Here is a 10,681-nt window from a genome sequence, read left to right on the forward strand (position 1 = left end):
CATAGGAGCGATGGAGGACAAGTACTTTGAGAGAAATTTAAAGTTAAGATCCTTGCTTCCAAAAAAAAATTATTTTCCATTTTTCAAATCCACTTGTCCTCTGCAGGATCGCAGGAGAGCTGGAGCCTATTCCAGGATTTTGATCCGCAGGCAAAATACACCCTGGACAGATGGCGAGTCCATCAGTTTATTTAATTCATAAATCACTTTCCCTAGCCTGGATTTTCACTTTATTCTGTAAATAACTTTGCACATTGCAGAAATTATTCAACTTTGAGTTTATTCTTTATGAGAGTCTGATATGTGAACCCAAACAAAATCTACACTGGCAATGTATTTTTAGTTATAATTTTAAAGGAATTACGGATAGGTCATTATAAAATAAGGAACTATAGAGTGTGTAATAAAATTATATTATATTATAATTATATTATAATTTTTTTCTTAGTTTGTCAACGTTTGTGTAAAATGTATAAACCGTAAATGTAAACAAATTTGTCTGCCAGCATCGTAGCTGAAGTCAACAAAAGGGTGTAAAAGGTATGAGTCATTGTTAGTTTAGGTATTGCTGTAAGTACTGGTATGTTTGTTTGTTGGTGTGTGATTTTCAAAACCAAGACAGTAAAGCTATGCCATAGATGCCAAACAAATAAACAAACCAAAATATGTTGCCATGTACGTGATTGTTAAGCTATCACATCAAGTACAGTTGCAGTATCAAAATGCAGAAACATGTTTAGCTTGTTAGTGGAGATTTGATCAGAAATATATATATATATATATATATATATATATATATATATATATATATATATAAAACCCACAGCTTATATAACACCTTAAACCAATGAAGTAATGTTATGACACTTGATAAAGAACAGGTACAACTTTATTACTATGTTTACGATTTGTCATGCCTGTGAAAACCAGATTCTGAGATACGTTTGATTTCGATCTTTGATATGATCTTACTCAGTCAATATTAAAGATATCAAGGTTATAATTAAACCAGGGGTCTCTAGCGTGGTGCCCTCGGGCACACACATAGTCTGTGAGGTGCCCGCCAAAGCACATTAGTCTCAATAATATTTATTTATTACATATTGTTTTACACTCCCCTAAAGGATTATTAGGAACACCATAGTAATACTGTGTTGAGATCTGGTGACTGTGGGGGCCATTTTAGTACAGTGAACTCATTGTCATGTTCAAGAAACCAATTTGAAATGATTCAAGCTTTGTGATATGGTGCATTATCCTGCTAGAAGTAGCCATCAGAGGATAAGTACATGGTGGTCATAAAGAGATGGACATGGTCAGAAACAATGCTCAGGTAGGCCGTGGCATTTAAACGATGCCCAGTTGGCACCAAGGTGGCTAAAGTGTGTCAAGAAAACATCCCCTACACCATTACACCACCACCAGCCTGCACAGTGGTAAGAAGGCATGATAGATCCATGTTCTCATTCTGTTTATGCCAAAAATTTGACTCTACCATCTGAATGTCTCAACAGAAATCGAGACTCATCAGACCAGGCAACATTTTTCCAGTCTTCAACTGTCCAATTTTGGTGCCCTTGTGCAAATTGTAGCTTCTTTTCCCTATTTGTAGTGGAGATGAGTGGTACCCAGTGGGGTCTTCTGCTGTTGTAGCCCATCCGCCTCAAGGTTGTGCGTGTTGTGGCTTCACAAATGCTTTGCTGCATACCTCGGTTGTAACAAGTGGTTATTTCAGTCAAAGTTGCTCTTCTATCAGCTTGAATCAGTCAGCCCATTCTCCTCTGACCTCTAGCATAAACAAGGCATTTTAGCCCACAGGACTGTTGCATACTGGATGTTTTTCGCTTTTCACGCCATTCTTTGTAAACCCTAGAAATGGTTGTGCGTGAAAATCCCAGTAACTGAGCAGATTGTGAAATACTCAGACCGGCCCATCTGGCACCAACAATCATGCCATACTCAAAATTGGTTAAATCACCTTTTTTCTTCATTCTGACATTCAGTTTGGAGTTCAGGAGATTGTCTTGACGAGGACCACACCCTAAATGCATTGAAGCAATTGCCATGTGATTGGTTGATTAGATAATTGCATTAATGAGAAATTGAACAGGTGTTCCTAATAATCCTTTAGGTGAGTGTATATTAGCTTGGCTTATACTAAAATCATCAAGTAAAATAAAATAAAATCAAAGTAAAACAAAAAGTAGCCCTTGCTAACAAAAAGGTAGGAGTCCCCTGATTTACACAATTTGTTTTTTTGCATTATGTAGGATGATTTTATGTAGAAAACAGTAAATCAAAAAAAAGAAAAACATTAACTTGACAGTGTTTCACTTTTACTCCAAGTTGGCATGCAAGGGTGTGTATGGGTTGGCATTCTTTGTGCGAGTCTTTGTGTATTTGTAAACAGTACACTCGACCTTTGTTCAACTGGCATTGTTCAGAAGCAAAGATAAACTTCATTTTAAGGGCGTGACTCTGGGTGATCAGGCTCCAATATCTTCTCTTGATTTTGATACAGTAGCAGTGACAATATCAAAGCACAATGCTGCATATACATGAACTGTTTCCTCTAACAAAGCAATGTTTTTTTACCTACAGGTATCAGATAGCATGCGATGAAAACCCATATCAACTGTCACTACAGCTTTTAGACAACAGGTTGTTGGAGGAAGTTACATATAAACCTGCAGGAAGGAAAAGGAGATGGGGCACCATTAGAGAGGAAGAAATGAGTGAGAGAGTGAATGAATGGGTGAGTAAGATACCTGACCTTCAGAGAAGATGATTCACTGAGGACGTTCCTGGCAAGTGATGCCACTGGTTGCCATGACAGCAGGGGATGAAAAAGGGTAGAAATTAATCTTCCTTCATGTATCTAAGAAATTGCAACCCTTTTGCTTTCTTTAATTTTTTTTTTGCATACTACAATGTTTGTGATCATGTGTCACGAAATAATATACCTATAGTCACGTAAATTTGTGAGTTTTTTCCGTGACACTGACACGTTTTTCCGCCTTTTTGCGTGAACATGTCACGCATTTCTGTTTACGTGTCACTGTCACCTATTTGTTTTCTCAACTGTTTTGTCCTATTTTCAAACCATTGACGCTTATTTCAAACCAGCACAGCTTAATGCTAAGTAGACTGGATAAAAGTTCTCCCTTCCATCTCTGTCATATGTTACCCATTTTACCACACTTAACCTGCTGGATTACTATGTAGTTTTAGCTACTGGTTTATTGAATATCCACTGCGGGTGCCATCTGAAAAATGGTTTTCATCTGTGTTAACTTGAATCAGTAATATATTTCTTTTATGCCAGAACTGTAATCCACCCCACATTTTTTCCAAGTTAATATAAGCAGTGTGTGACATTTTTAATTATATTGAAGTTCCCCTGAAGGGGCATCCAAAGATTAAGATAATTATATATGTGCCTCCCATTAGTTTTAATTGAGACACTCAAGAAAAATATGAAAATTGTTTGTTGCAAATGAGATAATCTTTTGAATTCTCGATAATGACAGATGAGTCAACACAGACTCATGGCTTTATGTGTTTATCTGTGTAAGCAGCAACATGTCCAGACGACAAGATTCTGACCATCTGGAGAACGACTGCCCATGGAAACCATGAGCAACAGCATGTACAGTTAAAGGAAACTTTAACAGGCCCAAGAAAAGCACATTAGTTTGAATGCTAGTTTGGAATAAACAGTCAGTACAGTGAATAACAGTACTTTCACAAAAATAAAGGTTCTTTAAAGGACTTTTTTGTCTTTTACAAATGATGTGTTGGGGTGATAACCAACACAAATTGCAAAAAAATCATTCATGAATATTGATAATTATTAACCTTTTTACCACAGAGGCTATTTTGGGGATTTCGCCTGGATTTGGCCTACCCATTTTCAAAAGCTTCCCATAACCACATGCAGAGGTGTACATACAAAAGTTTGATATCATTTTACAGGAAGCCCTTTAAAATTACATAAAACACTGTTGAAGGTGCTAAACATGGTTGTATGTGTTGTCAGTCCTCTAATAAACACAAAATAAAAATGCACTTTTTTATATTTTTTTTTCTAAAGTCTGTATTTAAAACTGTATAACTCTGGCACTGGGTGCTCCAGCACCTGCAGACAGTTTTGTTTGATTCCAGCAAATGTCATCTTACAGAGGAAAAAGGATTTTTTTTCTCTATTATAATCTATGCAAAAGTTATTCTATTCCAACTGAAGTAAGGAAAAAATACACTTTTTGTATTCAATTTCCGCCTAAAAATAAAGTGTCCCCATAACCAGTGGAATAAATGCAATTTCTTTATATAGTTTTACAGAAAACCCTTTGAAGTTACATAAAAAGCTGCTGTTTGTGACAAATATTGTTATTTATGTTGATTTTCATATAATGAAACACCAAATTTTCTTTTTTTTATGTTGTAAACACTGTCTCTGAAAGTGAATAACTCTGGCTCTGTGTGCTCTAGCACAGTGGTTCCCAAACTTTTTCAGCGTGCGGCCCCTCTTGTGTGCGGTGCATTCCTTCGCGGCCCCCCAAAGAAAAATTGTGACAAAAAACTGTTCTAAAACTTAACACTTTAATTTAAAAAAACATTAAATTATACAAAAAAGTAGTGCGTTTGGTTAGTAGCCTTATTTTTTTAGGTTTAACTACACAGAATTTCTGATAAATTAATGTATTTCATAAAATGTCTTAAAACTGGGGCCCCCCCTGGCACCATCTCGCGGCCCCCAGTTTGAAAACCACTGCTCTAGCAGACTGCAGACAGTAAACACCCCCAAAAAAGAATGATCTCTTTAGCACGATGACTTCAAAAGTTATTCTTATTTTACTGATGGGTGTGAAGTTACATTTTTCATGTAAAAATACTTTATTGTTTTGCACATATAATAAATAGCAAAGATTATTCATGCACACAACCAAAAAAAAGCTGTGAATGGAGTCAATTTTTAGAGTAGGACCTAAGCTAAAAGATGGTGTAGCATTTGTGGCTATCTGCGCTATCTGAGGCAGCTCACGCTCAAGTTTCACATACGTTTACAAAAGACAATTCTTTACCTCATTATTCATTTGACGATTGTTGGATATGTGATGATAATAGAACAAAAATAACGATATAGCTTTCATTTGATATAAGACTTGCCCATGTTTGTCATATTTGAAAAATATTAAATATGCAAATATTAAATTATATAAAAACATTGGTGGGGTGATAGTGTAAATTAAGTGTAAATAACTTTCTTACAGTAAAATATATGTCAAAGTGGTGCATATCTGCAGAAAGTAGAGATTCTAAGCTTTCAAACAGTATCTCATATGTGGTACTGGGTCCATGACAGACCATTAAAAACTAAAGGAATATTTTATATTAACTAATAATAAGTCATTTTGGACCCAGTACAGGGTCCGCCGTGTTACACAAATGGTTATTGTAGTGAAAAATAAATAAATAAATAAATGAAATAATCCTTTAAGAACAATCCACCCAAAACGTTATTCTTTGGAGAACCAAAAAAAAATGTGAAGAACCCTTTTACACGGTTTATTTTTAAGAGTGCCCTTTCCATATAATAGCTTATAATTGACTTTACAATATTGATATAACAGGGATTTTAACTCCTGGGTGCAGTTTACTCAAGGTGATGAGAAAAGACCTGAATGTGAAAGATAATGAAGGAGTGAGGAGAGGATGGGAAGAGTAAAACTGGCTTACACCCTTATGAAGAAAAAGAGAGGGATTATTTAGATTCAGAAAGAGAAGAGGAGACAGGGGATTATAGAGATAATGAAGAGGAGTGCTGAGGGGATTATGGTGATGAGAGCTGGATTGTACATTAATCCCCTTCGCAAAAACAACATTTTATCTATACTGCCAAACACATAGAGGAGAGTCGCACTGACGGTTAATATATTCTTCCATAACCTCATCATCTCTATTACCATTCCTGAAATCCATTTGCCATTAGATCATAAAACTGTTAAAATCACTTTTTATTAATCACAGCACTCTATAGAAGAATCATTTGTGTTTCTCCAGAGAAACTTTTAGTTAAATATTTTAATTCTTTCTCACCATTTTATAGTTAAATCTTTTCCAATCTTTTGAATAAGCTTTTTTGTGTCAGAAAGGTCCTGTGGATGTTCTTTATGGGACAGCACACTCTTACAAAGAACATTTTAGAAACCTACATTACTGTGCAAAAGTCTTAGGCCACCAATTTGATTTGTTGTTTTTGCAATGTTATAGTGATCATATATAATTATTTCTTAGGTTCTTCATTAGAATACAACCAAAAAATACAGGAAACTTGTAAAAACAGTATAAGCTGAAGTGTCAAGTATTTAGGGTAAACTCCCCTTCCACTTGAGCAATAGCAGACAGCTGCAGGATCTCTTAAACCTATAAAATAAAATCCTATATCAAATCTAATGATTTCAGGACTTCAGTCTCCTCAAAAAAGCTCAAGATGTGTTTCGTGCCAAGATAGGTCACACTAAGTAGTATATATATATATATATATATATTTTTTTTTTACATATTTCCTGTATTTTATGATTGTATCTTACTAAAATAGATTGGAAAAAAATATGAATGGACATTAAAACTTCTAAAACAACAAGTCTGGTGGTGGTGGCCTAAGACTTTTGCACAGTACTGTACAGTATAACCCTTAGCCAGGTTAAAGTCTTAAAATTAAATTCTGAGATCCAAATTTGATTCCACATGAGTCATGACCATACTCAATCAATATTAAAGATATCAAAATTATATTTTTCACAGAATGTTCTTTGCATTGTGAATGATGACTTTATGTAAAAAACAGTAAATCTCAAAAAAAGGACTTTACTGTAAAAACGTTCTGTAGAAATTACAGTATTACTGGCAGATGTTTGCCAGTAACTTACTGTAGATTTAAATTTATGTTATTTACTTGCAAGAGTTTGTTCAAAGTTAAATGAACATTAAACATTAACAAGACTTTATATTTACAGAATAAAACTAAAATAACAGGCTCATGCATGCAAAGCATTCTGGGAACCAAAATCTGAAGGAAAAAAACAGAAAAAGGTTGATGAGGATTCTGGTTCCCAGAATGCTTAGCATGAGGCTGTTCTTCTATAGTTTAATTTTGTAAAGACAAAGACTTGTTAATGTTTAATGTTTATTTAACTTTGAACAAACTTTTGCAAGTAAATAACATAAATTTAAATCTACAGTAAGTTACTGGCAAACATCTGCATACAGCAATTTTTTACAATGTTGGGTATTCACAGACATATTTATTATTAAGGGTGTTCCTTGTTTGATATAAAAAGCCTTTCACTGACTGTCTCAACTCTAATTTAGGAGACAATGGTTATATAAGGCAGATCGTCATTAGGTCAATAATGTGCGGCTGTGCACATGCATGAAATAGAGAGAGAAAGAGAGAGAGACAGAAAAAGAAGTCGTTTGTTGGAAAACAGTCTCTCGTCTGTGCAAAAATATGGAAGGACTGAAGGAAGAGATTTTGAAACAGGAAGAGAAATCTAAATAGAAGAATAATACAAAAAGGAAGCAATGCTCCAGGAGCGGAAATTTTGCAAATGCTCATATATTTACTTCTGGTGAGGTCTGTTATGACAACGCTGCACAAACATCGCAACAAAGGCTGATTTTCCCTGTGCTTTGTAAAAGACAGTAAACTTTATTTTATGTACGGACTAAAAGTCTGAAATGAGACAAAACAAAGACAGAGGAAGGAACAAAGAAGCTGTTTTATAAACTTAGTAGTTAAACAACACAGTTTAGCAGAATGAGCTTGGCCTAATGTAAATGGAGTCTAAAAAAAGATAAGGCATGAAAGAGATTAGGAGGAAAAACATGATGGGAGTGTTCAGGCAAGTGAGTGACAAAGCTTTCTCTCAGCTTCTGTGTGCCTTCTGCTGCTCCAGTAACCTACTTACTATAATCTATCCTCATTTCATAATGGAGAGTCCCGAGTTACATCATATATCCCTTCTGTCTTCCGCACACTTCATGCACTCACACACGTCCTGTTATTTTCATCCTGTACAAGTCAAGATGACGGCATCGTACATCACCTTGAAGACATTATTGGCCCTTACAAAAATAACTGGTTTAACATTAAACATATAGTTTAACTATTTGTTGCTACAGCACAAAAAACATGATAATTATTCTCCCTAAAAATATGATTACACTTTTATTAAAATAAAATCATGGGTTATTTTCCTATATTTTTTCTTTATATGACACTCATCACCATATGATTGTAACAAAAAAAGTCTTTGTTTAATATCAGTCATTAAGATTTGTATGCAGGATGTCAACATGTGCACATTTTATTATTCTGAGTGTAAGCAACCCTTGTTGGCAAACGTTATAGTTCAGCCCACCAATGTGTGGTTGGAGCCATTGAAAAGGCATTTATTTTAAATAAAATGAAATAAAGTCCCTAACGAGTGTTTATAAAGTATTTATTGGGTAGGGTTAGGAGTCAGTGTAGGCAGGGTTTAATTTTCCCAGTATATAGCATCCATTTAATCAATATAATAATATACACTGTTGTTATTGCACCCTGTTCATCTACAAAAATACTAAGATGCAAATAGTATAGCATTTATTAATTCATTCATTTTTATTTATTTGACAGGGACAATGCAAACAAACATAGTGTCAAAGCAAGCTTGTCACTGAAATGCTGCATAAAAAGTTTATAGCAAATGTTAATTTTCAACTCCTGTCGCTGGTTGGGCTTTAGACACAATACAATTTACATATTTAACTATTTATACTTATTACAAATATAATAATTTTATGTATTTAATAAAACTTTTATATAGGAAGCATATCACTAAGAAAATGCTGATGTTGTGACTTAGTGTAAATAGTATTTAAAACTATTTTAAAACTTTATTTTAATTTAATAAAAGCGTAAAATGAATATATAGGCTAAATGAGATCCTGTGTTTTGCATTTTCAATGGGTTATTTATTTTACGATTTGTCTAAGGAAATAATAAACAGCTGAAATATCCACATTTTCTTCCTAAAAGCTAATAAATGTGTTATTGTATCTTGTTATGTTTTTTTCCTAATTTAACCCTTGTGGGTTGTTGAGGCCATTTTTGTTTTTTTATGTCTTAATTTGGCCACAACTTTCTCTGTTTCAGCAAATGGAATGATTTTTGGTGACAAATTTATATTTACACATATTTTGAGAAAATGCTTTGAAATTTTTCAAAAATTCAACAATATACCGTGGGCAAATTTACCACCCTTTCGGGTTGTTGGTGTACAAAAAAGCCACTAAATTAAACGGCTGTAAAAATGTATCAGATGAATATTTTTTCATATTTTTTTCACAAATCTGTTAATTGCCCTCAGTACTGATCAAAACTACCAAATGCTTAAAAAATGTCCATAATTTTAACTCTTTAATTGCCAAGTTCATTAGTGGTGTCACTGATTTGATGAAAAAGACCACACAAAATGATCGATTTTCAATATATAAAGTGATTGTGGACTGGATTTTTAAAAACCTTTTTCACAGTCTTGGGCTTGTCAAAAATTGGTAAAAACATTGGCTTTGATGCATTTTTAGTTTTTGTGCAGCATCAGTTTTTATTTTTTTTCTCCCTAATTAGTTGTTCGTGGCCTTTTTTGTCCCATTGACTTCCATTATAAAAACATTTTTTGATTGCAGAGCCATGACACCTTATTATCATGCATTCTTGATTGTTGGCGGTTTTCCTTTTGCTAAGAGGTAAAATTTGTCATTTTTACTGTTGATCACCACCATGTGGCACCATTAACCCTTTAGACATGTGCATTGTGGTTTGTACATTGAGTTATGGGGAAAAACAGTAAATGAGACAGGAAAAGAATAAAAAGTGATGCTGCACAAAAACTAAAAATGCATCCAAGCCAATGTTTTTACCAATCGTTGGCCTGCCCAACACTGTGAAAAAGGTAAAAAAAAGTCCACAATCACTTTTTATATAAAAAATCAGTCAATTTGTGCCCCCTCCAAATCAGTGACACCACTTATGAACTTGGCAATTAAAGAGTTAAAATCATGGAAATGTTGTGAACATTTGGTAGGTTTGATCAGTACTGAGGTTGATTAACAGATTTGTGAAAAAAATTAGAAGAAAATTAATCTGGTACATTTTTACAGACGTTTAATTAATTGGCCTTTTTTGTACACAAAAAAACTGAAAGTATAGTGAATGGGAACAACCCACAAGGGTTAATCAACACCTTTTAGCAGACACAATGATAAACTGTACAATAATAGCTTAAATAAATATTAAAAAGTTCTCAGGTTTGCAAAGGGGTTTTTGTAAAAAGCACAAAAATACAAGTGGAACTAAACTATAGCCCAGCGCTATACTTTACGTACGTACAATTCTTCATACTGGGCTTGTTTTTTTGTCAAATCAACACCATTGTCATCTTAGTAACAGTAAAAGTAACATTATTTAAGACACAACTATGAGAAAAAAAGAAAGTTTTTTTCAAGAGCCGCTGCGGTGTAATGGCAAACAATTGCTGCCGCAGAAACCGCGAGAGATTCCCACGATACTGTTGTGGTGACACACTGCCACACTTTCCCACGCGCGCTCGCGTTCTGGCGCATGGATCCTCCT

This window comes from Misgurnus anguillicaudatus, chromosome 5 (genome assembly GCF_027580225.2).
Source record: "Misgurnus anguillicaudatus chromosome 5, ASM2758022v2, whole genome shotgun sequence".
Classification (NCBI taxonomy): domain Eukaryota; kingdom Metazoa; phylum Chordata; class Actinopteri; order Cypriniformes; family Cobitidae; genus Misgurnus; species Misgurnus anguillicaudatus.